Here is a 22,311-nt window from a genome sequence, read left to right as displayed (position 1 = left end):
AATGGAGTGTGGAATGGAGTGTGGAATGGAGTGGAATGGAGTGTGGAATGGAGTGTGGAATGGAATGGAGTGTGGAATGGAGTGTGGAATGGAGTGTGGAATGGAGTGTGGAATGGAGTGGAATGGAGTGGAATGGAGTGGAATGGAGTGTGGAATGGAGTGGAATGGAGTGTGGAATGGAATGGAGTGTGGAATGGAATGGAGTGTGGAGTGTGGAGTGTGGAATGGAATGGAGTATGGAATGGAATGGAGTGTGGAATGGAATGGAGTGTGGAATGGAATGGAGTGTGGAATGGAATGGAGTGTGGAATGGAATGGAATGGAGTGTGGAATGGAATGGAGTGTGTAATGGAGTGTGGAATGGAATGGAGTGTGTAATGGAGTGTGGAATGGAATAGAGTGTGGAATGGAATGGGGGAATGGAATGGAGTGTGGAATGGAGTGTGGAGTGTGGAATGTGGAGTGTGGGGTGTGGGGTGTGGAATGGAGTGGGGTGTGGAATGGAGTGGGGTGTGGAATGGAGTGTGGAATGGAGTGTGGAATGGAGTGTGGAATGGAGTGTGGAATGGAGTGTGGAATGTGGAATGTGGAATGTGGAATGTGGAATGGAGTGTGGAATGGAGTGTGGAATGGAGTGTGGAATGGAGTGTGGAATGGAGTGTGGAATGGAGTGTGGAATGGAGTGTGGAATGGAGTGTGGAGTGTGGAGTGTGGAATGGAGTGTGGAGTGTGGAGTGTGGAATATGGAATGGAGTGTGGAATGGAGTGTGGAATGGAGTGTGGAATGGAGTGTGGAATGGAGTGTGGAGTGTGGAATGGAGTGTGGAGTGTGGAATGGAGTGTGGAGTGTGGAATGGAATGTGGAGTGTGGAATGGAGTGTGGAATGGAATGTGGAATGGAATGGAGTGTGGAATGGAATGTGGAATGGAATGTGGAATGGAATGTGGAATGGAATGGAGTGTGGAAAGGAATGGAGTGTGGAATGGAAAGGAATGGAGTGTGGAATGGAGTGTGGAATGGAAAGGAATGGAGTGTGGAATGGAAAGGAATGGAGCGTGGAATGGAATGGAGTGTGGAATGGAGTGGAGTGTGGAATGGAGTGTGGAGTTGAGTGTGGAGTGTGAAGTGTGGAATGGAGTGTGGAATGGAATGGAATGGAGTGTGGAATGGAATGGAATGGAGTGTGGAATGGAATGGAGTGGAGTGTGGAGTGTGGAATGGAATGGAGTGTGGAATGGAGTGTGGAATGTGGAATGGAATGTGGAATGTGGAATGGAGTGTGGAATGTGGAATGGAATGTGGAATGTGGAATAGAATGTGGAATGGAATGGTGTGGAATGGAATGGTATGGAATGGAATGGTGTTGAATGGAATGGAATGGTGTGGAATGGAATGGAATGGTGTGGAATGGAATGGAGTATGGAATGGAGTATGGAATGGAGTATGGAATGGAGTATGGAATGGAGTATGGAATGGAGTATGGAATGGAGTATGGAATGGAGAGAGGAATGGAATGGAGTATGGAATGGAGAGTGGAATGGAATGGAATGGAGTATGGAATGGAATGGAATGGAGTGTGGAATGGAATGGAGTGTGGAATGGAGTGTGGAATGGAGTGTGGAATGGTGTGTGGAATGGTGTGTGGAATGGAGTATGGAATGGAGAGTGGAATGGAATGGAATGGAGTGTGGAATGGAATGGAATGGAGTGTGGAATGGAGTGTGGAATGGAGTGTGGAATGGAGTGTGGAATGGAGAGTGGAATGGAGAGTGGAATGGAATGGAGTGTGGAATGGAGTGTGGAATGGAGTGTGGAATGGAGTGTGGAATGGAGTGTGGAATGGAGTGTGGAATGGAGTGTGGAGTGGAATGGAATGTGGAATGGAATGGAATGGTGTGGAATGGAATGGAATGGAATGGTGTGGAGTGTGGAATGGAATGGAGTATGGAATGGTGTGGAGTGTGGAATGGAATGGGGAATGGAATGGAGTGTGGAATGGAATGTGGAATGGAATGGTGTGGAATGGAATGGTGTAGAATGGAATGGAATGGAATGGTGTGGAATGGAATGGAGTATGGAATGGTGTGGAATGGAATGGGGAATGGAATGGAGTGTGGAATGGAGTGTGGAGTGTGGAATGTGGAGTGTGGGGTGTGGGGTGTGGGGTGTGGAGGGTGGAGTGTGGAGTGTGGGGTGTGGAATGGAGTGGGGTGTGGAATGGAGTGGGGTGTGGAATGGAGTGGGGTGTGGAATGGAGTGTGGAATGGAGTGTGGAATGGAGTGTGGAATGTGGAATGTGGAATGTGGAATGGAGTGTGGAATGGAGTGTGGAATGGAGTGTGGAATGGAGTGTGGAGTGTGGTGTGGAGTGTGGAGTGTGGAGTGTGGAGTGTGGAATATGGAATGGAGTGTGGAGTGTGGAATATGGAATGGAGTGTGGAATATGGAATGGAGTGTGGAGTGTGGAATGGAGTGTGGAGTGTGGAGTGTGGAATGGAGTGTGGAGTGTGGAGTGTGGAATGGAGTGTGGAGTGTGGAATATGGAATGGAGTGTGGAGTGTGGAATGGAGTGTGGAGTGTGGAGTTTGGAATGGAGTGTGGAGTGTGGGGTGTGGGGTGTGGAGTGTAGAGTGTGGGGTGTGGAATGGAGTGGGGTGTGGAATGGAGTGGGGTGGGGTGTGGAATGGAATGGAGTGTGGAATGGAGTGTGGAATGGAGTGTGGAATGTGGAATGTGGAATGGAGTGTGGAATGGAGTGTGGAATGGAGTGTGGAATGGAGTGTGGAGTGTGGAGTGTGGAGTGTGGAGTGTGGAGTGTGGAGTGTGGAGTGTGGAGTGTGGAATGGAGGGTGGAGTGTGGAATGGAGTGGAGTGTGGAATGGAGTGGAGTGTGGTGGAGTGTGGAATGGAGTGGAGTGTGGAATGGAGTGTGGAGTGTGGAGTTTGGAATGGAGTGTGGAGTGTGGGGTGTGGGGTGTGGAGTGTGGAGTGTGGGGTGTGGAATGGAGTGGGGTGTGGAATGGAGTGGGGTGGGGTGTGGAATGGAATGGAATGGAGTGTGGAATGGAATGGAGTGTGGAATGGAATGGAGTGTGGAGTGTGGAGTGTGGAGTGTGGAGTGTGGAGTGTGGAGTGTGGAGTGTGGAATGGAGTGGAGTGTGGAATGGAGTGGAGTGTGGAATGGAGTGGAGTGTGGAATGGAGTGGAGTGTGGAATGGAGTGGAGTGTGGAATGGAATGGAATGGAGTGTGGAGAGGAATGGAGTGTGGAATGAAATGGAATGGAGTGTGGAATGGAATGGAATGGAGTGTGGAATGGAATGGAATGGAGTGTGGAATGGAATGGAGTGTGGAATGGAATGGAGTGTGGAATGGAATGGAATGGAATGGAGTGTGGAATGGAATGGAATGGAGTATGGAATGGAATGGAGTGTGGAATGGAATGGAGTGTGGAATGGAATGGAGTGGAGTGTGGAGTGGAATGTGGAGTGGAATGTGGAATGGAATGTGGAGTGGAATGGAATGTGGAATGGAATGGAATGTGGAATGGAATGTGGAATGTGGAATGGAGTGTGGAATGGAGTGTGGAATGGAGTGTGGAATGGAGTGTGGAATGGAGTGTGGAATGGAGTGTGGAATGTGGAGTCTGGAATGTGGAGTCTGGAGTGTGGTGTGGAGTGTGGTGTGGGGTGTGGGGTGTGGAGTGGAGTGTGGAGTGTGGAGTGTGGAGTGTGGAGTGTGGAGTGTGGGGAGTGGAGTGTGGAGTGTGGGGAGTGGAGTGTGGAGTGTGGGGAGTGGAGTGTGGAGTGTGGAGTAGAGTGTGGAGTGGAGTGTGGAGTGTGGAGTGTGGAGTGTGGAGTGTGGAGTGGAGTGTGGAGAGTGGAGTGTGGAGAGTGGAGTGTGGAGAGTGGAGTGTGGAGAGTGGAGTGTGGAGAGTGGAGTGTGGAGAGTGGAGTGTGGGGAGTGGAGTGGAGTGTGGAGTGTGGAATGTGGAGTGTGGAATGTGGAGTGTGGAATGTGGAGTGGAATGGAATGTGGAGTGGAATGGAATGTGGAGTGGAATGGAATGTGGAATGGAATGTGGAATGGAATGGAGTGTGGAATGGAGTGTGGAATGGAGTGTGGAATGGAGTGTGGAATGGAGTGTGGAATGGAGTGTGGAATGGAGTGTGGAATGGAATGGAGTGTGGAATGGAGTGTGGAATGGAGTGTGGAATGGAGTGTGGAATGGAGTGGAATGGAGTGGAATGGAGTGTGGAATGGAGTGGAATGGAGTGTGGAATGGAATGGAGTGTGGAATGGAATGGAGTGTGGAGTGTGGAGTGTGGAATGGAATGGAGTGTGGAATGGAATGGAGTGTGGAATGGAATGGAGTGTGGAATGGAATGGAGTGTGGAATGGAATGGAATGGAGTGTGGAATGGAATGGAGTGTGTAATGGAGTGTGGAATGGAGTCTGGAATGTGGAGTGTGGAGTGTGGAGTGGAGTGTGGAGTGGAGTGTGGTGTGGAGTGTGGTGTGGGGTGTGGAGTGTGGAGTGTGGAGTGTGGAGTGTGGAGTGTGGAGTGTGGAGTGTGGAGTGTGGGGAGTGGAGTGTGGAGTGTGGAGTAGAGTGTGGAGTGGAGTGTGGAGTGTGGAGTGGAGTGTGGAGAGTGGAGTGTGGAGAGTGGAGTGTGGAGTGTGGGGTGTGGGGTGTGGAATGGAGTGGGGTGTGGAATGGAGTGGGGTGTGGAATGGAATGGAGTGTGGAATGGAGTATGGAATGGAGTGTGGAATGGAGTGTGGAATGTGGAATGTGGAGTGTGGAATGGAGTGTGGAATGGAGTGTGGAATGGAGTGTGGAATGGAGTGTGGAATGGAGTGTGGAGTGTGGAGTGTGGAATATGGAATGGAGTGTGGAATGGAGTGTGGAATGGAGTGTGGAATGGAGTGTGGAGTGTGGAATGGAGTGTGGAATGGAGTGTGGAGTGTGGAATGGAGTGTGGAATGTGGAATGGAATGGAGTGTGGAATGGAATGTGGAATGGAATGGAGTGTGGAATGGAATGTGGAATGGAATGGAGTGTGGAAAGGAATGGAGTGTGGAATGGAAAGGAATGGAGTGTGGAATGGAAAGGAATTGAGTGTGGAATGGAAAGGAATGGAGTGTGGAATGGAAAGGAATGGAGCGTGGAATGGAGTGTGGAATGGAGTGTGGAGTGTGGAGTTGAGTGTGGAGTGTGGAGTGTGGAATGGAGTGTGGAATGGAATGGAATGGAATGGAGTGTGGAATGGAATGGAATGGAGTGTGGAATGGAATGGAGTGGAGTGTGGAGTGTGGAATGGAATGGAGTGTGGAATGGAGTGTGGAATGTGGAATGGAATGTGGAATGTGGAATAGAATGTGGAATGGAATGGAATGGAATGGTGTGGAATGGAATGGTATGGAATGGAATGGTGTTGAATGGAATGGAATGGTGTGGAATGGAATGGAATGGTGTGGAATGGAATGGAGTATGGAATGGAGTATGGAATGGAGTATGGAATGGAGTATGGAATGGAGTATGGAATGGAGAGAGGAATGGAGAGAGGAATGGAATGGAGTATGGAATGGAGAGTGGAATGGAATGGAATGGAGTATGGAATGGAATGGAATGGAATGGAGTGTGGAATGGAATGGAGTGTGGAATGGAGTGTGGAATGGAGTGTGGAATGGAGTGTGGAATGGAGTGTGGAATGGAGTATGGAATGGAGTGTGGAATGGAGTGTGGAATGGAGTGTGGAATGGAGTATGGAATGGAGTATGGAATGGAGTATGGAATGGAGAATGGAGTATGGAATGGAATGGAATGGAGTGTGGAATGGAGTGTGGAATGGTGTGTGGAATGGTGTGGAATGGTGTGTGGAATGGTGTGTGGAATGGTGTGTGGAATGGAGTATGGAATGGAGAGAGGAATGGAATGGAATGGAGTATGGAATGGAGTATGGAATGGAGAGTGGAATGGAATGGAATGGAGTGTGGAATGGAATGGAATGGAGTGTGGAATGGAGTGTGGAATGGAATGGAATGGAGTGTGGAATGGAGTGTGGAATGGAATGTGGAATGGAATGTGGAATGGAATGGAATGGAATGGTGTGGAATGGAATGGAGTATGGAATGGTGTGGAATGGAATGGAGTATGGAATGGAGTATGGAATGGAGTATGGAATGGAGTATGGAATGGAGTATGGAATGGAGTATGGAATGGAATGTGGAATGGAGAGAGGAATGGAATGGAATATGGAATGGAGAGTGGAGTGGAATGGAATGGAATGGAGTATGGAATGGAATGGAGTATGGAATGGAATGGAGTATGGAATGGAATGGAGTATGGAATGGAATGGAGTATGGAATGGAATGGAGTATGGAATGGAATGGAATGGAGTATGGAATGGAGTATGGAATGGAGTGTGGGGTGGGATGGAGTGTGGGATGGGATGGAGTGTGGGATGGGATGGAGTGTGGGATGGGATGGAGTGTGGGATGGGATGGAGTGTGGGATGGGATGGAGTGTGGAATGGAATGGAGTGGAGTGTGGAATGTAATGGAGTGGAGTGTGGAATGGAATGGAGTGGAGTGTGGAATGGAATGGAATGGGGAGTGGAATGGAATGGAGTGTGGAATGGAATGGAATGGGGAGTGGAATGCAATGGAATGGGGAGTGGAATGCAATGGAATGGGGAGTGGAATGGAAAGGGAAGTAGAATGGAGAGTGGAATGGAAAGGGAAGTAGAATGGAGAGTGGAATGGAAAGGGAAGTAGAATGGAGAGTGGAATGGAAAGGGAAGTAGAATGGAGAGTGGAATGGAATGGAGAGTGGAATGGAGAATGGAGTGGAGTGTGGAGTGGAATGGAATGGAGTGGAGTGGAATGGAATGGAGTGTGGAATGGAATGGAGTGGAGTGTGGAATGGAGTGTAATGTGGAATGGAGTGGAGTGTGGAATGGAATGGAACGGAATGGAGTGTGGACCGGAATGGAGTATGAAATGGAGTGTGGACCGGAATGGAGTATGAAATGGAGTGTGGACCGGAATGGAGTATGAAATGGAGTGTGGACCGGAATGGAGTATGAAATGGAATGTGGAATGAAATGGAGTGTGGAATGGAATGGACTGGAGTGTGGAATGGAATGGAATGGAGTGTGAAATGGAATGGATTGGAATGGAGTGTGGAATGGAATGGAATGGAGAGTGGAATGGAATGGGGAGTGGAATGGAGAGTGGAATGGAATGGAGAATGGAATGGAATGGAGAATAGAATGGAATGGAATGGAGAATGGAGAATGGAGAGTGGAATGGAGAGTGGAATGGAAGTGAGAGTGGAATGGAAGTGAGAGTGGAATGGAAGTGAGAGTGGAATGGAAGTGAGAGTGGAGTGTGGAATGGAGTGGAGTGTGGAATGGAGTGGAGTGGAGTGTGGAATGGAATTGAATGGAATGGAGTGTGGACCGGAATGGAGTATGAAATGGAGTGTGGACCGGAATGGAGTATGAAATGGAGTGTGGACCGGAATGGAGTATGAAATGGAGTGTGGACCAGAATGGAGTATGAAATGGAGTGTGGACCGGAATGGAGTATGAAATGGAATGTGGAATGAAATGGAGTGTGGAATGGAGTGGAGTGTGGAATGGAGTGGAGTGTGGAATGGAATGGAGTGGAGTGTGGAATGGAGTGGAGTGTGGAATGGAATGGGGAGTGGAATGGAGAGTGGAATGGAGAGTGGAATGGAGAGTGGAATGGAGATTGGAATGGAATGGAGAATGGAATGGAATGGAATGGAATGGAGAGTGGAATGGAATGGAGAGTGGAATGGAATGGAATGGAGAATGAAGAGTGGAATGGAGAGTGGAATGGATTGGAGAGTGGAATGGAAGTGAGAGTGGAATGGAAATGAGAGTGGAATGGAAATGAGAGTGGAATGGAAATGAGAGTGGAATGGAATGGGGAATGGAATGGAGAGTGGTATGGAATGGGGAGTGGAATGGAGAGTGGAATGGAATGGAGAGTGGAATGGAATGGAGAGTGGAATGGAATGGAGAGAGGAATGGAATGGAGTGTGGAATTGAATGGAATGGAGAGTGAAATGGAATGGAGAGTGGAATGGAATGGAGAGTGGAATGGAGAGTGGAATTGAATGGAGAGTGGAATGGAGAGTGGAATGGAATGGAGAATGGAATGGAGAGTGGAATGGAATGGAATGGAGAGTGGAATGGAATGGAGAGTGGAATGGAATGGAGAGTGAAATGGAACGGAGAGTGGAACGGAACGGAGAGTGGAACGGAACGTGGAGTGGAATGTGGAGTTGAATGGAATTTGGAATGTTTTGTGGAGTGGAATATGGAGTGGAATGTGGAATGGAATGTGGAGTGGAATGTTGTGTGGAGTGGAATGTTGTGTGGAGTGGAATGTTGTGTGGAGTGGAATGTGGAGTGGAGTGGAATGTGGAGTGGAATGTGGAGTGGAATGTGGAGTGGAATATGGAGTGGAGTGGAATGTGTAGTAGAATGTCGTGTGGAATGTGATGTGGAATGTTGTGTGTCATGGAGTGGAATGTCGTGTGGTGTGGAATGTCGTGTGGTGTGGAATTTCGTGTGGTGTGGAATTTCATGTGGTGTGGAATTTTGTGTGGTGTGGAATGTCGTGTGGAGTGGAATGTCATGTGGAGTGGAATATGGAATGTGGAGTGGAATGTGGAGTGGAATGTGGTGTGGAATGTGGTGTGAATTGGAATGTGGAATAGAATGTCGTGTTGAATGAAGTGTGGAATGTCATGTGTCGTGGAGTGGAATGGAATGTGGAGTGGAATGGAATGTGGAGTGGAATGGAATGTGGAGTGGAATGTTGTGTGGAGTGGAATGTCGTGTGGAATGTGGAGTGGAGTGGAATGTCGTGTGGAATGGAATGTGGAGTGGAATGTAGTGTGGAATGTGGTGTGGAATGTCATGTGTCGTGGAGTGGAATGTCGTGTGGAGTGCAATGTCATGTGGAGTGGAATGGAATGTGGAGTGGAATGGAAAGTGGAGTTGAGTGGAATGTGGAGTGGAATGGAACATGGAATAATATGTGGAGTGGAATGTCGTGTGTCGTGGATTGGAATATGGAATGGAATGTGGAGTGGAATGTCATGTGGAATGTGGAGTGGAATTTTGTGTGGAGTGGAATGTTGTGTGGACTGGAATGTCGGGTGGAGTGGAGTAGAATGTGGAGTACAATGTGGAGTGGAATGGAATGTGGAATGGAATGGAAGTGGAGTGGAATGTCGAGTGGTGTTGAATGTGGAGTGGAATGTCGAGTGGTGTTGAATGTGGAGTGGAATGTCGAGTGGTGTTGAATGTGGAGTGGAATATTGAGTGGTGTGGAATGTGGAGTGGAATGTAGAGTGGTGTGGAATGTGGAGTGGAATGTCGAGTGGTATGTCATGTGGAGTGGAATGTAGAGTAGAATGTCATGTGGAATGTGGTGTAGAATGTCGTGTGTCATTGAGTGGAATGTCGTGTGGAGTGGAATGTTGTGTGGAGTGGAATGTCGTGTGGAGTGGATTGTCGTGTGGAATGTCGTGTGGAGGGGAATGTTGAATAGAATGTCATGTGGAATGAAGTGTGGAATGTCATGTGTTCGTGGAATGGAATGTGGAGTGGAGTGGAATGGAATGTGGAGTGGAGTGGAATGGAATGTGGAGTGGAGTGTGGGAAGGAGTGGAATGTTGAGTGGAGTGGAATGTTGAGTGGAGTGGGGTGTCGTGTGGAATGTGTAGTGCAATTTTGTGTGGAATGTGGTGTGGAGTGGAATGTGGTGTGGAGTGGAATGTCGTGTGGAGTGGAATGTCGTGTGGAATGTGGTGTGGAGTGGAATGTGGTGTGGAGTGGAATATAGAGTGGAATGGAATGTGGAGTGGAATGGAATGTGGAGTGGAATGTGGAGTGGAATGGAATGTGGAGTTGGGAGTGGAGTGGAGTGGGGAGTGGGGAGTGGGGTGGGGAGTGGGGAGTGGAGTGGGGAGTGGAGTGGGGAGTAGAGTGGGGAGTAGAGTGGGGAGTGGGGAGTGGGGAGTGGGGAGTGGAGTGTGGAATGGAATGGAAAGGAATGTCGTGGAGTAGCATGTGGTGGAGTGGCGTGTGGTGGAGTGGCATGTGGTGGAGTGGCATGTGGTAGAGTAGAATGGAATGTGGTGGAGTGGAATGTGGAGTGGAGTGGAATGTATGTATGTATGTGTGTTCTTATATAGCGCTCGACTTACCCTTGGGCATCTCAGCGCTTGCATTGGGAACCCGTCCTGGCTTTTCCCTGTGAGATAACCCGTACTGGGCATCCCGTCGTGGGGGGGGCCGTAGTAGAGATTAAGCAAGCTATTGCCCAGAGTTGCAGAGTGTGAACCCATGATTCGAGTAGGCACCGAAGTGAGAATTATCGAGTCCGTGGACACTTGGGCTCAGACCCTGCCGCGTCGGGAATTGAACCCTGGTCCCGGGTCTGACCTCTGCTTCAGGGTATGCCTCCTCTAACCAGTGAGCCACACTTCTCCACAAGAGTGGAATGTGGAGTGGAATGTGGAGTGGAATGTGGAGTGGAATGTGGAGTGGAATGTCGTGGAGTGGAATGTCGTGGAGTGGAATGTCGTGGAGTGGAATGGAATGTGGAGTGGAATGGAATGTAGAGTTGAATGGAATGTGGAGTTGAGTGGAATGGAATGTCATAGAGTGGAATGTGGAGTGGAATGGAATGTCGTAGAGTGGAATGTGGAGTGGAATGTCGTAGAGTGGAATGGAATTTCATAGAGTGAAATGTGGAGTGGAATGGAATGTCGTGGAGTAGAATGTCGTGGAGTGGAGTGGAATGTGGAGTGGAGTGCAATGTGGAGTGGAATGTGATGGAGTGGAATGTCGTGGAGTGGAATGTCGTGGAGTGGAGTGGAATGTGGAGTGGAGTGGAATGTGGAGTGGAATGTGGAGTGGAATGTGGAGTGGAATGTGGAGTGGAATGTGGAGTGGAATGTGGAGTTGAATTGAAGAACCAGAACCTTTTGGACCTGGCGTCAAAGGGTACGCATTAATCTCCTGGGTTCTCCTGCTTTAGCTAACAGAGACACGGGGACACTCTGTTGGCATAAAAGATCAGATTTTATTAGCTGCAGCTCGTGCAGTTGTCCTAGAAGTACACACACGGTATGTTCTCAGGAGACTGCCACATCACTCCGTGGCGTACAATCTTATATTGGTATAGAAGACATATACATTAACCAGAAAACACACCTATCGTACACATCAAGAGCCAATAAGGGAAGTTTGAGATAGGACAGAGCCAATAGGAAAGGTTGGAAAAACAAGGTGTCGAGTAACTCAAAGAAGCCTCTCCTTCAACTGTGTTTGCCACCCCTCCCCACAGGTTGAGGTATTAACGTGTCTATAGCTGACTTGCAGGTGTCGAGATACGTTTATGTGTTTCGGGGGACAGTTGTGAAATGAGAGAATACGAGCAGAGGACAGCGAAGGCCAGAGGATAAGATAAAGTCAGAAGAGAATAGTGTGAACCAACAGATAGTTGAGACAGGGATTAGAAAAACCAGACAGGGATTAGTGTACTCGGCCAGTCTCTAACACCAGCTTTGTAAACAGAGGCAAAAGGCTATTTTGACACGATGTTGCAAGAAAAGCAGAAAAGACTTCGTTCGTCGTGCTGCCTGAGTGAGGGCAACACAAAATGGCGGCGGTTTACAAAATGGCGTGTCAATACGATCAAGATCAAAAATCGAATTTCCTCAGAATGTGGAGTGGAATGTCATGGAGTGGAGTGGAATGTGCAGTGGAATGGAATATGGAGTGGAATGTCATAGAGTGGAATGTTGTGGAGTAGAGTGGAATGTTGTGGAGTAGAGTGGAATGTCGTGGAATGTCGTGGAGTACAGTGGAATGTCGTGGAGTAGAGTGGAATGTTGTGTTGTGGAGTGGAATGTCGTGGAGTGGAGTGGAATGTCGTGGAGTGGAATGTCGTGGAGTGGAATGTGGAGTGGAATGTGTAGTGGAATGGAATGGAATGGACTGGAGTGGAGTGGACTGTCGTGGAGTAGAATGGACTTTTGTGGTTTGGAGTGGAATGGAATGGAGAAGAGTGGAGTATCGTGGAATGGAGTGGAATGTGGAGTGGAGTAAATATAAATGTCAAGGTACTTATAGAGTGCACTGTCACCAGACGGCCACCTTGCGGTGTCGCCTTTGCGGTTTCCTGGCGCTGATACTCATACCGCTGTGGAACCCCTCCTGGCTTTCCCTGTGAAGTGTCCACTCCTGGGCAACCCCAGGGTGAAGCCAGGCATCCTTAGCGCTGTTGGGGCCGGTGTGGAGGCTAAGCAAGCTATTGCCCAGAGTTGCAGCGTGGGGCCCGTGATTAGAATAGGCACCGAGGCGAGAATAGACAGGTCCGAGGAAATTGAGCCCGAGCCCCGCCGAGGCGGGAATCGGACCCTGGTCCCTGGCCAGAACTCTGCTTCAGGGTCTGCCGCTCTAACCATTGAGCCACACTGGAATGTGGAATGGAGTGGAATGTGTAGTGGAATGGAATGGACTGGAGTGGAGTGGAGTGGACTGTCATGGATTGGAGTGGACTATCGTGGAGTGGAGTAGAGTGGAGTGTCGTGGAGTGGAATGTCACGTAGAATATTGTGGAGTAGAATATCATGGAGTGGAATGTCGTGGAATATTGTGTCGTGGAGTGGAATGTTGTGTCGTGGAATGGAATGTTGTGGAGTGGAATGGAGTGGAATGTTGTGGAGTGGAATGTTGTGGAGTGGAATGTTGTGGAGTGGAATGTTGTGGAGTGGAATGTTGTGGAGTGGAATGTTGTGGAGTGGAATGTTGTGGAGTGGAATGTCGTGGCGTGGAATGTTGTGGCATGGATTGTCGTGGCATGGAATGTCATGGCGTGGAATGTCATGGCGTGGAGTGGAATGTCGTGGAGTGGAATGTCGTGGTGTGGAGTGGAATGTCGTTGAATGGAATGTGGACAAGAGTGGAGTAGAATGTCGTGGAGTGGAATGGGGAGTGGAGTGGAGTGGAATGTCATGGAGTGGAATGTCATGGAGTGGAGTGGAATGTCATGGAGTGGAGTGGAATGTCATGGAGTGGAGTGGAATGTCATGGAGTGGAGTGGAATGTCGTGGAGTGGAGTGGAATGTCATGGAGTGGAGTGGAATGTTGTGGAGTGTCATGGAATGTAATGTCATGGAATGTAATGGAATGGAATGTCGTGGAATGAGATGTCGTGGAATGGGATGTCGTGGAATGGAATGTCGTGGAGTGGAATGTTGTGGAGTGGAATGTTGTGGAGTGGAATGTTGTGGAGTGGAATTTTGTGGAGTGGAATGTCGTGGAGTGGAATGTCGTGTCGTGGAGTGTCGTGGAGTGTCGTGTCATGGAGTGGAATGGAATGTGGAGTGTCGTAGAGTGTCGTGTCGTGGAGTGTCGTGTCATGGAATGCCGTGGAGTGGATTGCCATAGAGTGGAATGTGGAGTGGAATGTCGTGGATTGGAATGTGGAGTGGAATGTTGTGGAGTGGAATGTTGTGGAGTAGAATGTTGTGGAGTGGAATGTTGTGGAGTGGAATGTGGAGTGGAATGTCGTGGATTGGAATGTGGAGTGGAATGTCGAGGAGTGGAATGACAAGTGGAATGTTGTGGAGTGGAATGTTGTGGAGTGGAATGTTGTGGAGTGGAATGTTGTGGAGTGGAATGTCGTGGAGTGGAATGTTGTGTAGTGTAATGTTGTGGAGTGGAATATCATGGAATGCAATATTCTAGAGTGGAATGTCGTGGAGTGGAATGTCGTGGAGTGGAATATTGTAGAGTGGAGTGGAATGTCATGGAGTGGAATATTGTAGAGTGGAGTGGAATGTCATGGATTGGAATATCGTGGAATGGAGTGGAATAGAATAGCATGGAATCTTGTGTCATGGAGTAGAGTGTCGTGGATTGGAATGGAATATCGTGGAATGGAATGTCGTGGAATGGAATGGAATGTCATGGCATGTCGTGGAATAGAATGTCATGTCATGTCATGGAATGGAATGTCATGTCATGGAATGTCGTGGAATGGAATGTCTTGGAGTGGAATGTCATGGAATGGAATGGAATGTCATGGAATGTCGTGGAATGGAATGTCATGGAGTGGAATGTCGGGGAGTGGAATGTCGTGGAGTGGAATGTCATGGAATAGAGTGGAATGTCATGGGGTGGAGTGGAATGTCGTGAAGTGGAATGTCGTGGAGTGGAGTGGAATGTCATGGAGTGGAGTGGAATATCATGGAGTAGAGTGGAATGTCGTGCAGTGGAATGTCGTGGAATGGAGTGGAATGTCATGGAATGGAGTGGAATGTTATGGAATAGAGTAGAATGGAGTGGAATGGAATATCGTGGAATGGAGTGGAATGTTGTGGAGTGGAATGTCCTAGAATGGAGTGGAATGAAATATCGTGGAATGTCGTGGAGTGGAATGTCCTGGAATGGAGTGGAATGGATGTAATGGAATGGAATGGAATGTCGTGGAATGTCGTGGAGTGGAATGTCATGGAACGTAATGTCGTGGGACGTAATGTGGAACGTGGAGTGGAATAACGTGGAGTGGAATGTCATTGATTGTCGTGGAGTGGATTGTCGTGGAGTGGAGTGGAGTGGATTGTCGTGGAGTGGAGTGGATTGTCGTGGAGTGGAGTGGATTGGAGTGGAATAGAATGGAATGTCATGGAATGTGGTGGAGTGGAGCGGAATGTGGTGGTGCGGAATGTGGTGGTGCGGAATGTGGTGGAGTGGAATGTGGTGGAGTGGAATGTGGTGGAGTGGAATGTGGTAGAGTGGAATGTGGAGGAGTGGAATGTGGAGGAGTGGAATGTGGAGGAGTGGAATGTGGAGGAGTGGAATGTGGAGGAGTAGAATGTGGAGGAGTGGAATGTGGAGGAGTGGAATGTGGAGGAGTGGAATGTGGAGGAGTGGAATGTCGAGGAGTGGAATGTGGAGGAGTGGAATGTCGAGTGGAGTGGAATGTCATGCAGTGGAATGTCATGGAATGGAGTGGAATGGAGTGGAATGGAATATCGTGGAATGGAGTGGAATGTTGTGGAGTGGAATGTCCTAGAATGGAGTGGAATGAAATATCGTGGAATGGAGTAGAATGTCGTGGAGTGGAATGTCTTGGAATGGAGTGGAATGGAATGTTGTGGAATGGAGTGGAATGTCGTGGAGTGGAATGTCCTGGAATAGAGTGGAATATCGTGGAATGGAATGTCCTGGAATAGAGTGGAATATCGTGGAATGGAATGGAATGTCATGTCGTGGAATGGAATGTCATGTCGTGTCGTGGAATGTCATGTCGTGTCGTGGAATGGAATATCATGTCGTGGAGTGGAATGGAATGTCATGTCGTGGAGTGGAATGGAATATCATGTCGTGGAGTGGAATGGAATGTTGTGGAAGGAATGTCATGGAATGTCATGGAATGGAATGTCATGGAATGGAATGTCATGGAATGGAATGTCATGGAATGGAATGTCGTGGAGTGGAGTTGAATGTTGTGGAGTGTCATGGAGTGGAATGGAATATCGTGGAATGGAGTGGAATGTCGTGGAGTGGAATGCCTTGGAATGGAGTGGAATGGAATGTTGTGGAATGGAGTGGAATGTCGTGGAGTGGAATGTCCTGGAATAGAGTGGAATATCGTGGAATGGAATGTCCTGGAATAGAGTGGAATATCGTGGAATGGAATGGAATGTCATGTCGTGGAATGGAATGTCATGTCGTGTCGTGGAATGTCATGTCGTGTCGTGGAATGGAATATCATGTCGTGGAGTGGAATGGAATGTCATGTCGTGGAGTGGAATGGAATATCATGTCGTGGAGTGGAATGGAATGTTGTGGAAGGAATGTCATGGAATGTCATGGAGTGGAATGTCATGGAATGGAATGTTGTGGAATGGAGTGGAATGTCGTGGAGTGGAATGTCTTGGAATGGAATGTTGTGGAATGGAGTGGAATGTCGTGGAGTGGAATGTCTTGGAATGGAATGTTGTGGAATGGAGTGGAATGTCGTGGAGTGGAATGTCATGGAACGTAATGTCGTGGAACGTGGAGTGGAATGTTGTGGAGTGGAATGGAACGGAGTGGAGTGTGGAAAGGAGTGGAATGTTGAGTGGAGTGGGGTGGGGTGTCGTGTGGAGTGCAATTTCGTGTGGAATGTGGTGTGGAGTGGAATGTGGAGTGGAATGTGGAATGGAATGTTGTGTCATGGATTGGAATATGGAATGTCGTGTGGAGTGGAATGTCGTGTGGAGTGGAATGTCGTGTGGAGGGGAATGTCGTGTGGAGTGGAATGTGGTGTGGAATGTCATGTGGTGTGGAATGTCATGTGGAGTGTAATATGGAGTGGAATGTCGTGTGGAGTGGAATATAGAGTGGTATGGAATGTGGAGTGGAATGGAATGTGGAGTTGGGAGTGGAGTGGGGAGTGGAGTGGAGTGGCCTGGAGTAGAGTGGGGAGTGGAGTAGAGTAGGGAGTGGAGTAGAGAGGGGAGTGTGGAGTGGAGTGTGTAGTGTGGAATGGAATGGAAAAGAATGTCTTGGAGTGGCATGTGGTGGAGTGGCATGTGGTGGAGTAGAATGGAATGTGATGGAGTGGAATGGAATGTGGTGAAGTGGAACATGGAGTGGAGTGGAATATGTAGTGGGATGTCGTGGAGTGGAATGTGGAGTGGAATGTCTTGGACTAGAATGTAATGTAATGTCGTAGAGTGGAATGTGGAGTGGAATGTTGTGGAGTGGAATGTGGAGTGGAATGTCTTGGAGTAGAATGGAATGTAATGTCGTAGAGTGGAATGTCGAGTGGAATGTCGAGTGGAATGTCGTGGAGTGGAATGGAATGTTGTGGAATGGAATGTGGAGTGGAATGGAATGTTGTAGAGTGGAATGTGGAGTCGAGTGGAGTGGAATGTTGTGGAATGTCGTGGAGTGGAATGTAATGTGGAGTGGAATGGATTGTCGTAGAGTGGAATGTCGTGGAATGTCGTAGAATGGAGTGTGGAGTGGAATGGAATGTTGTTGAGTGGAATGTGGAATGGAATGTCATAGAGTGGAATGTGGAGTGGAATGGAATGTCAGAGTGGAATGGAATATCATGGAGTAGAATGTCGTGGAGTGGAGTAGAATGTGGAGTGGAATATCGTGGAGTGGAATGGAATGTTGTGGAATGGAATGTTGTGGAGTGGAATGTTGTGGAGTGGAATGTTGTGGAATGGAATGTTGTGGAGTGGAATGTTGTGGAGTGGAATGTTGTGGAGTGGAATGTTGTGGAGTGGAATGTTGTGGAGTGGAATGTTGTGGAATGGAATGTGGTGGAGTGGAATGTGGTGGAGTGGAATGTGGAATGGAATGTCATAGAGTGGAATGTGGAGTGGAATGGAATGTCATAGAGTGGAATGTGGAGTGGAGTGGAATATCGTGGAGTGGAATGTCATGGAGTGGAGTGGAATATCGTGGAGTGGAGTAGAATGGAGTGTAGTTGAGTGGAATGTCGTGGAGGGGAATGTCATGGAGTGGAATGTCATGGAGTGGAGTGGAATATCGTGGAGTGAAATGGCATGGAATGGAATGTCATGGAGTGGAATGTAGTGTAGTGGAGTGGAATGTAGTGTAGTTGAGTGGAATGTAGTGTAGTTGAGTGGAATGTCGTGTAGTTGAGTGGAATGTCGTGGAGTGGAATGTCATGGAGTGGAATGTCATGGAGTGGAATGTCATGGAGTGGAATGTCGTGGAGTGGAATGTGGAGTGGAATGTCTTGGACTAGAATGGAATGTAATGTCATAGAGTGGAATGTGGAGTGGAATGTGGAGTGGAATGTTGTGGAGTGGAATGTGGAGTGGAATGTCTTGGAGTAGAATGGAATGTAATGTCGTAGAGTGGAATGTCGAGTGGAATGTCGAGTGGAATGTCGTGGAGTGGAATGGAATGTTGTGGAATGGAATGTGGAGTGGAATGGAATGTTGTAGAGTGGAATGTGGAGTCGAGTGGAGTGGAATGTCATGGAATGTCGTGGAGTGGAATGTAATGTGGAGTGGAATGGATTGTCGTAGAGTGGAATGTCGTGGAATGTCGTAGAATGGAGTGTGGAGTGAAATGGAATGTTGTTGAGTGGAATGTGGAATGGAATGTCATAGAGTGGAATGTGGAGTGGAATGGAATGTCAGAGTGGAATGGAATATCATGGAGTAGAATGTCGTGGAGTGGAGTAGAATGTTGAGTGGAATATCGTGGAGTGGAATGGAATGTGGAGTGGAATGGAATGTTGTAGAGTGGAATGTGGACTGGAATATCATGGAGTGGAATGGAATGTTGTGGAATGGAATGTTGTGGAGTGGAATGTTGTGGAGTGGAATGTTGTGGAGTGGAATGTTGTGGAGTGGAATGTTGTGGAGTGGAATGTTGTGGAGTGGAATGTGGTGGAGTGGAATGTGGTGGAGTGGAATGTGGAATGGAATGTCATAGAGTGGAATGTGGAGTGGAATGGAATGTCATAGAGTGGAATGTGGAGTGGAGTGGAATATCGTGGAGTGGAATGTCATGGAGTGGAGTGGAATATCGTGGAGTGGAGTGGAATGGAGTGTAGTTGAGTGGAATGTCGTGGAGGGGAATGTCATGGAGTGGAATGTCATGGAGTGGAGTGGAGTGGAATGTCGTGGAGTGAAATGGCATGGAATGGAATGTCATGGAGTGGAATGTAGTGTAGTGGAGTGGAATGTAGTGTAGTTGAGTGGAATGTAGTGTAGTTGAGTGGAATGTCGTGTAGTTGAGTGGAATGTCGTGGAGTGGAATGTCATGGAGTGGAATGTCATGGAGTGGAATGTCATGGAGTGGAATGTCGTGGAGTGGAATGTTGTGGAGTGGAATGTCGTGGAGTGGAATGTCGTGGAGTGGAATGTCGTGGAATGTCATGGAGTGGAATGTCGTGGAGTGGAGTGGAATGTCGTGGAGTGAAATGGCATGGAGTGGAATGTCGTGGAGTGGAATATCGTGGAGTGGAGTGGAGTGGAATGTAGTGTAGTTGAGTGGAGTGGAGTGGAATGTAGTGTAGTTGAGTGGAATGTTGTGGAGTGGAATGTTGTGGAGTGGAATGTTGTGGAGTGGAATGTTGTGGAGTAGAATGTTGTGGAGTGGAATGTCGTGGAGTGGAGTGGAATGTCGTGGAGTGGAATGTCGTGGAGTGGAGTGTCGTGGGGTCGAGTGGAATGTGGAGTGGAATGTGGAGTGGAATGTGGAGTGGAATGTGGAGTGGAATATGGAGTGGGATGTTGTGGAGTGGAATGTGGAGTGGAATGTGGAGTGGAATGTGCAGTGGAATGGAATGTCATGGAGTGGAATGTGGAGTGGAATGGAATGTGGAGTGGAATGTCGAGTGGAGTGGAGTGGAATGGAATGTGGAGTGGAATGTCGAGTGGAATGTGGAGTGAAATGTGGAATGGAATGTGGAGTGGAATGTGGAGTGGAATGTGGAATGGAATGGAATGTGGAGTGAAGTGGAATGGAATGGAATGTGGAGTGAAGTGGAATGGAATGTGGAGTGGAGTGGAATGGAATGTAGAGTAGAGTGAAATGGAATGGAATGTGGAGTGGAGTGAAATGGAATGTAGAGTGGAGTGAAATGGAATGTAGAGTGGAGTGAAATGGAATGTGGAGTGGAGTGAAATGGAATGTGGAGTGAAATGGAATGTGGAGTGGAATGTCGTGGTGTGGAGTGGAATGTCATGGAGTGGAATGTCGTAGAGTGGAGTGGAATATCGTAGAGTGGAGTGGAATATCGTAATGTGGAATGGAGTGGAATGTGTAGTGGAATGGACTGGAGTGCAGTGGAATGGAGTGGACTGTCGTGGAGTGGAGTGGACTGTCGTGGAGTGGAATGGAATGGAGTGGAGTATCATGGAGTGGAGTGGAATGTCGCGTGGAATATCGTGGAGTGGAATGTCATGGAATGGAGTAGAATGTGGAGTGGAATGTGGAATGGAGTGGAATGTGTAGTGTAGTGGAATGGAATGGACTGGAGTGGAGTGGACTGGAGTGGAGTGGAATGGACTGTCGTGGAGTGGGCTATCGTGGAATGGAGTGGACTGTCATGGAGTGGAGTGGACTGTCGTGGAGTGGACTGGAGTGGAATATTGCGTGGAATATCGTGGAGTAGAATATCATGGAGTGGAATGTCGTGGAAATTGTGTCGTGGAGTGGAATGTTGTGTCGTGGAATGGAATGTTGTGGAGTGGAATAGAATGTCATGGAGTGGAATGGAGTGGAATATCGTGGAGTGGAATGTCATGAAGTGTTATGTGGACTAGAGTGGAGTAGAATGTCGTGGAGTAGAATGTCGTGGAGTGGAATGGAGTGGAATGTCATGGAGTGGAATGTCATGGAGTGGAATGTCATGGAGTGGAATGTCATGGAGTGGAATAGAATGGAGTGGAATGTCGTGGAGTGAAATGGAGTGGAGTGGAATGTCGTGGAGTGTCGTGGAATGGAATTTCGTGGAATGGTTTGTCGTGGAGTGGAATGTCATGGAGTGGAATGTCGTGGAGTGGAGTGTCGTGGAGTATCGTATCTTGGAGTATCATATCGTGGAGTATCGTATCGTGGAGTGTCGTGTCGTGGAGTGTCGTGGAATGGAATGTGGAGTGTCGTGTCGTGGAGTGTCATGTCGTGGAGTGTCGTGTCGTGGAGTGTTGTGTCGTGGAGTGTTTGGAATGTCGTGGAGTGGAATGGAATGTTCTGGAGTGGAATGTCGTGGAGTGGAATGCCGTGGAGTGGAATGTCGTGGAGTGGAATGGAATGTTCTGGAGTTGAATGTCGTGGAGTGGAATGTCGTGGAGTGGAATGTCGTGGAGTGGAATGTCGTGGAGTGGAATGTCGTGGAGTGGAATGTCGTGGAGTGGAATGTCATGGAGTGGAATGTCATGGAGTGGAATGTCGTGGAGTGGAATGTCGTGGAGTGGAATAGAATGGAGTGGAATAGAATGGAGTGGAATAGAATGGAGTGGAATAGAATGGAGTGGAATAGAATGGAGTGGAATGTCGTGGAGTAGAGTGAAATGTCATGGAGTGGAGTGGAATGTCGTGGAATGGAATGTCGTGGAGTGGAATGTCATGGAGTGGAGTATTGTGGAGTGGAATGTCGTGGAGTGGAGTGGAGTATCGTATCATGGAGTGTCATGTCGTGGAGTGTCATGGAATGTCATGGAGTGGAATGGAATGTGGAGTGTCGTGGAGTGTCATGTCGTGGAGTGTCGTGGAGTGTTGTGTCGTGGAGTGTCTTGGAATGTCGTGGAGTGGAATGGAATTTTCTGGAGTGGAATGCCGTGGAGTGGATTGCCGTAGAGTGGAATGTGGAGTGGAATGTCATGGATTGGAATGTCGTGGAGTGGAATGTCATGGAGTGGAATGTCGTGGAGTGGAATGTGTGAGTGGAATGTCGTGGAGTGGAACATTGTGGAGTGGAGTGGAATGTCGTGGAGTGGAATGGAGTAGAATATTGTGGAGTAGAGTGGAATGTCATGGAATGCAATATTCTAGAGTGGAATGTCGTGGAGTGGAATGTCGTGGAGTGGAATGTCGTGGAGTGGAATGTCGTGGAGTGGAATGTCGTGGAGTAGAGTGAATGTCGTGGAATGGAATGGAATGGAATGGAATGTCATGTCGTGGAATGGAATGGAATGGAATGTCATGTCATGGAATGGAATGTCATGTCATGGAATGTCGTGGAGTAGAATGGACTGTCGTGGAGTGGACTGTCATGGAGTGGAATGGAGTATCGTGGAGTGGAGTGGAATGTCGCATGGAATATCGTGGAGTGGAATGTCATGGAATGGAGTGGAAAGTGGAGTGGAATGTGGAATGGAGTGGAATGTGGAATGGAGTGGAATGTGGAATGGATTGGAATGTGTAGTGGAATGGAATGGACTGGAGTGGAGTGGAGTGGACTGTCGTGGAGTGGACTGTCGTGGAGTGGAATGGACTGTCGTGGAGTGGAGTGGACTGTCGTGGAGTGGACTGTCGTGGAGTGGAGTGGACTGTCGTGGAGTGGAGTGGACTGTCGTGGAGTGGACTGTCGTGGAGTGGAGTGGACTGTCATGGAGTGGAGTGGACTGTCGTGGAGTGGAGTGGACTGTCGTGGAGTGGACTGGACTGGACTGTCGTGGAGTGGAATGTCGTGGAATGTTGTGGAGTGGAATGTTGTGGAGTGGAATGTCGTGGAGTGGAATGTCCTGGAGTAGAGTGAATGT

The sequence above is a fragment of the Triturus cristatus genome, chromosome 10 (genome assembly GCF_964204655.1).
Source record: "Triturus cristatus chromosome 10, aTriCri1.1, whole genome shotgun sequence".
NCBI lineage: Eukaryota > Metazoa > Chordata > Amphibia > Caudata > Salamandridae > Triturus > Triturus cristatus.
This window is presented reverse-complemented; position numbering follows the sequence as displayed.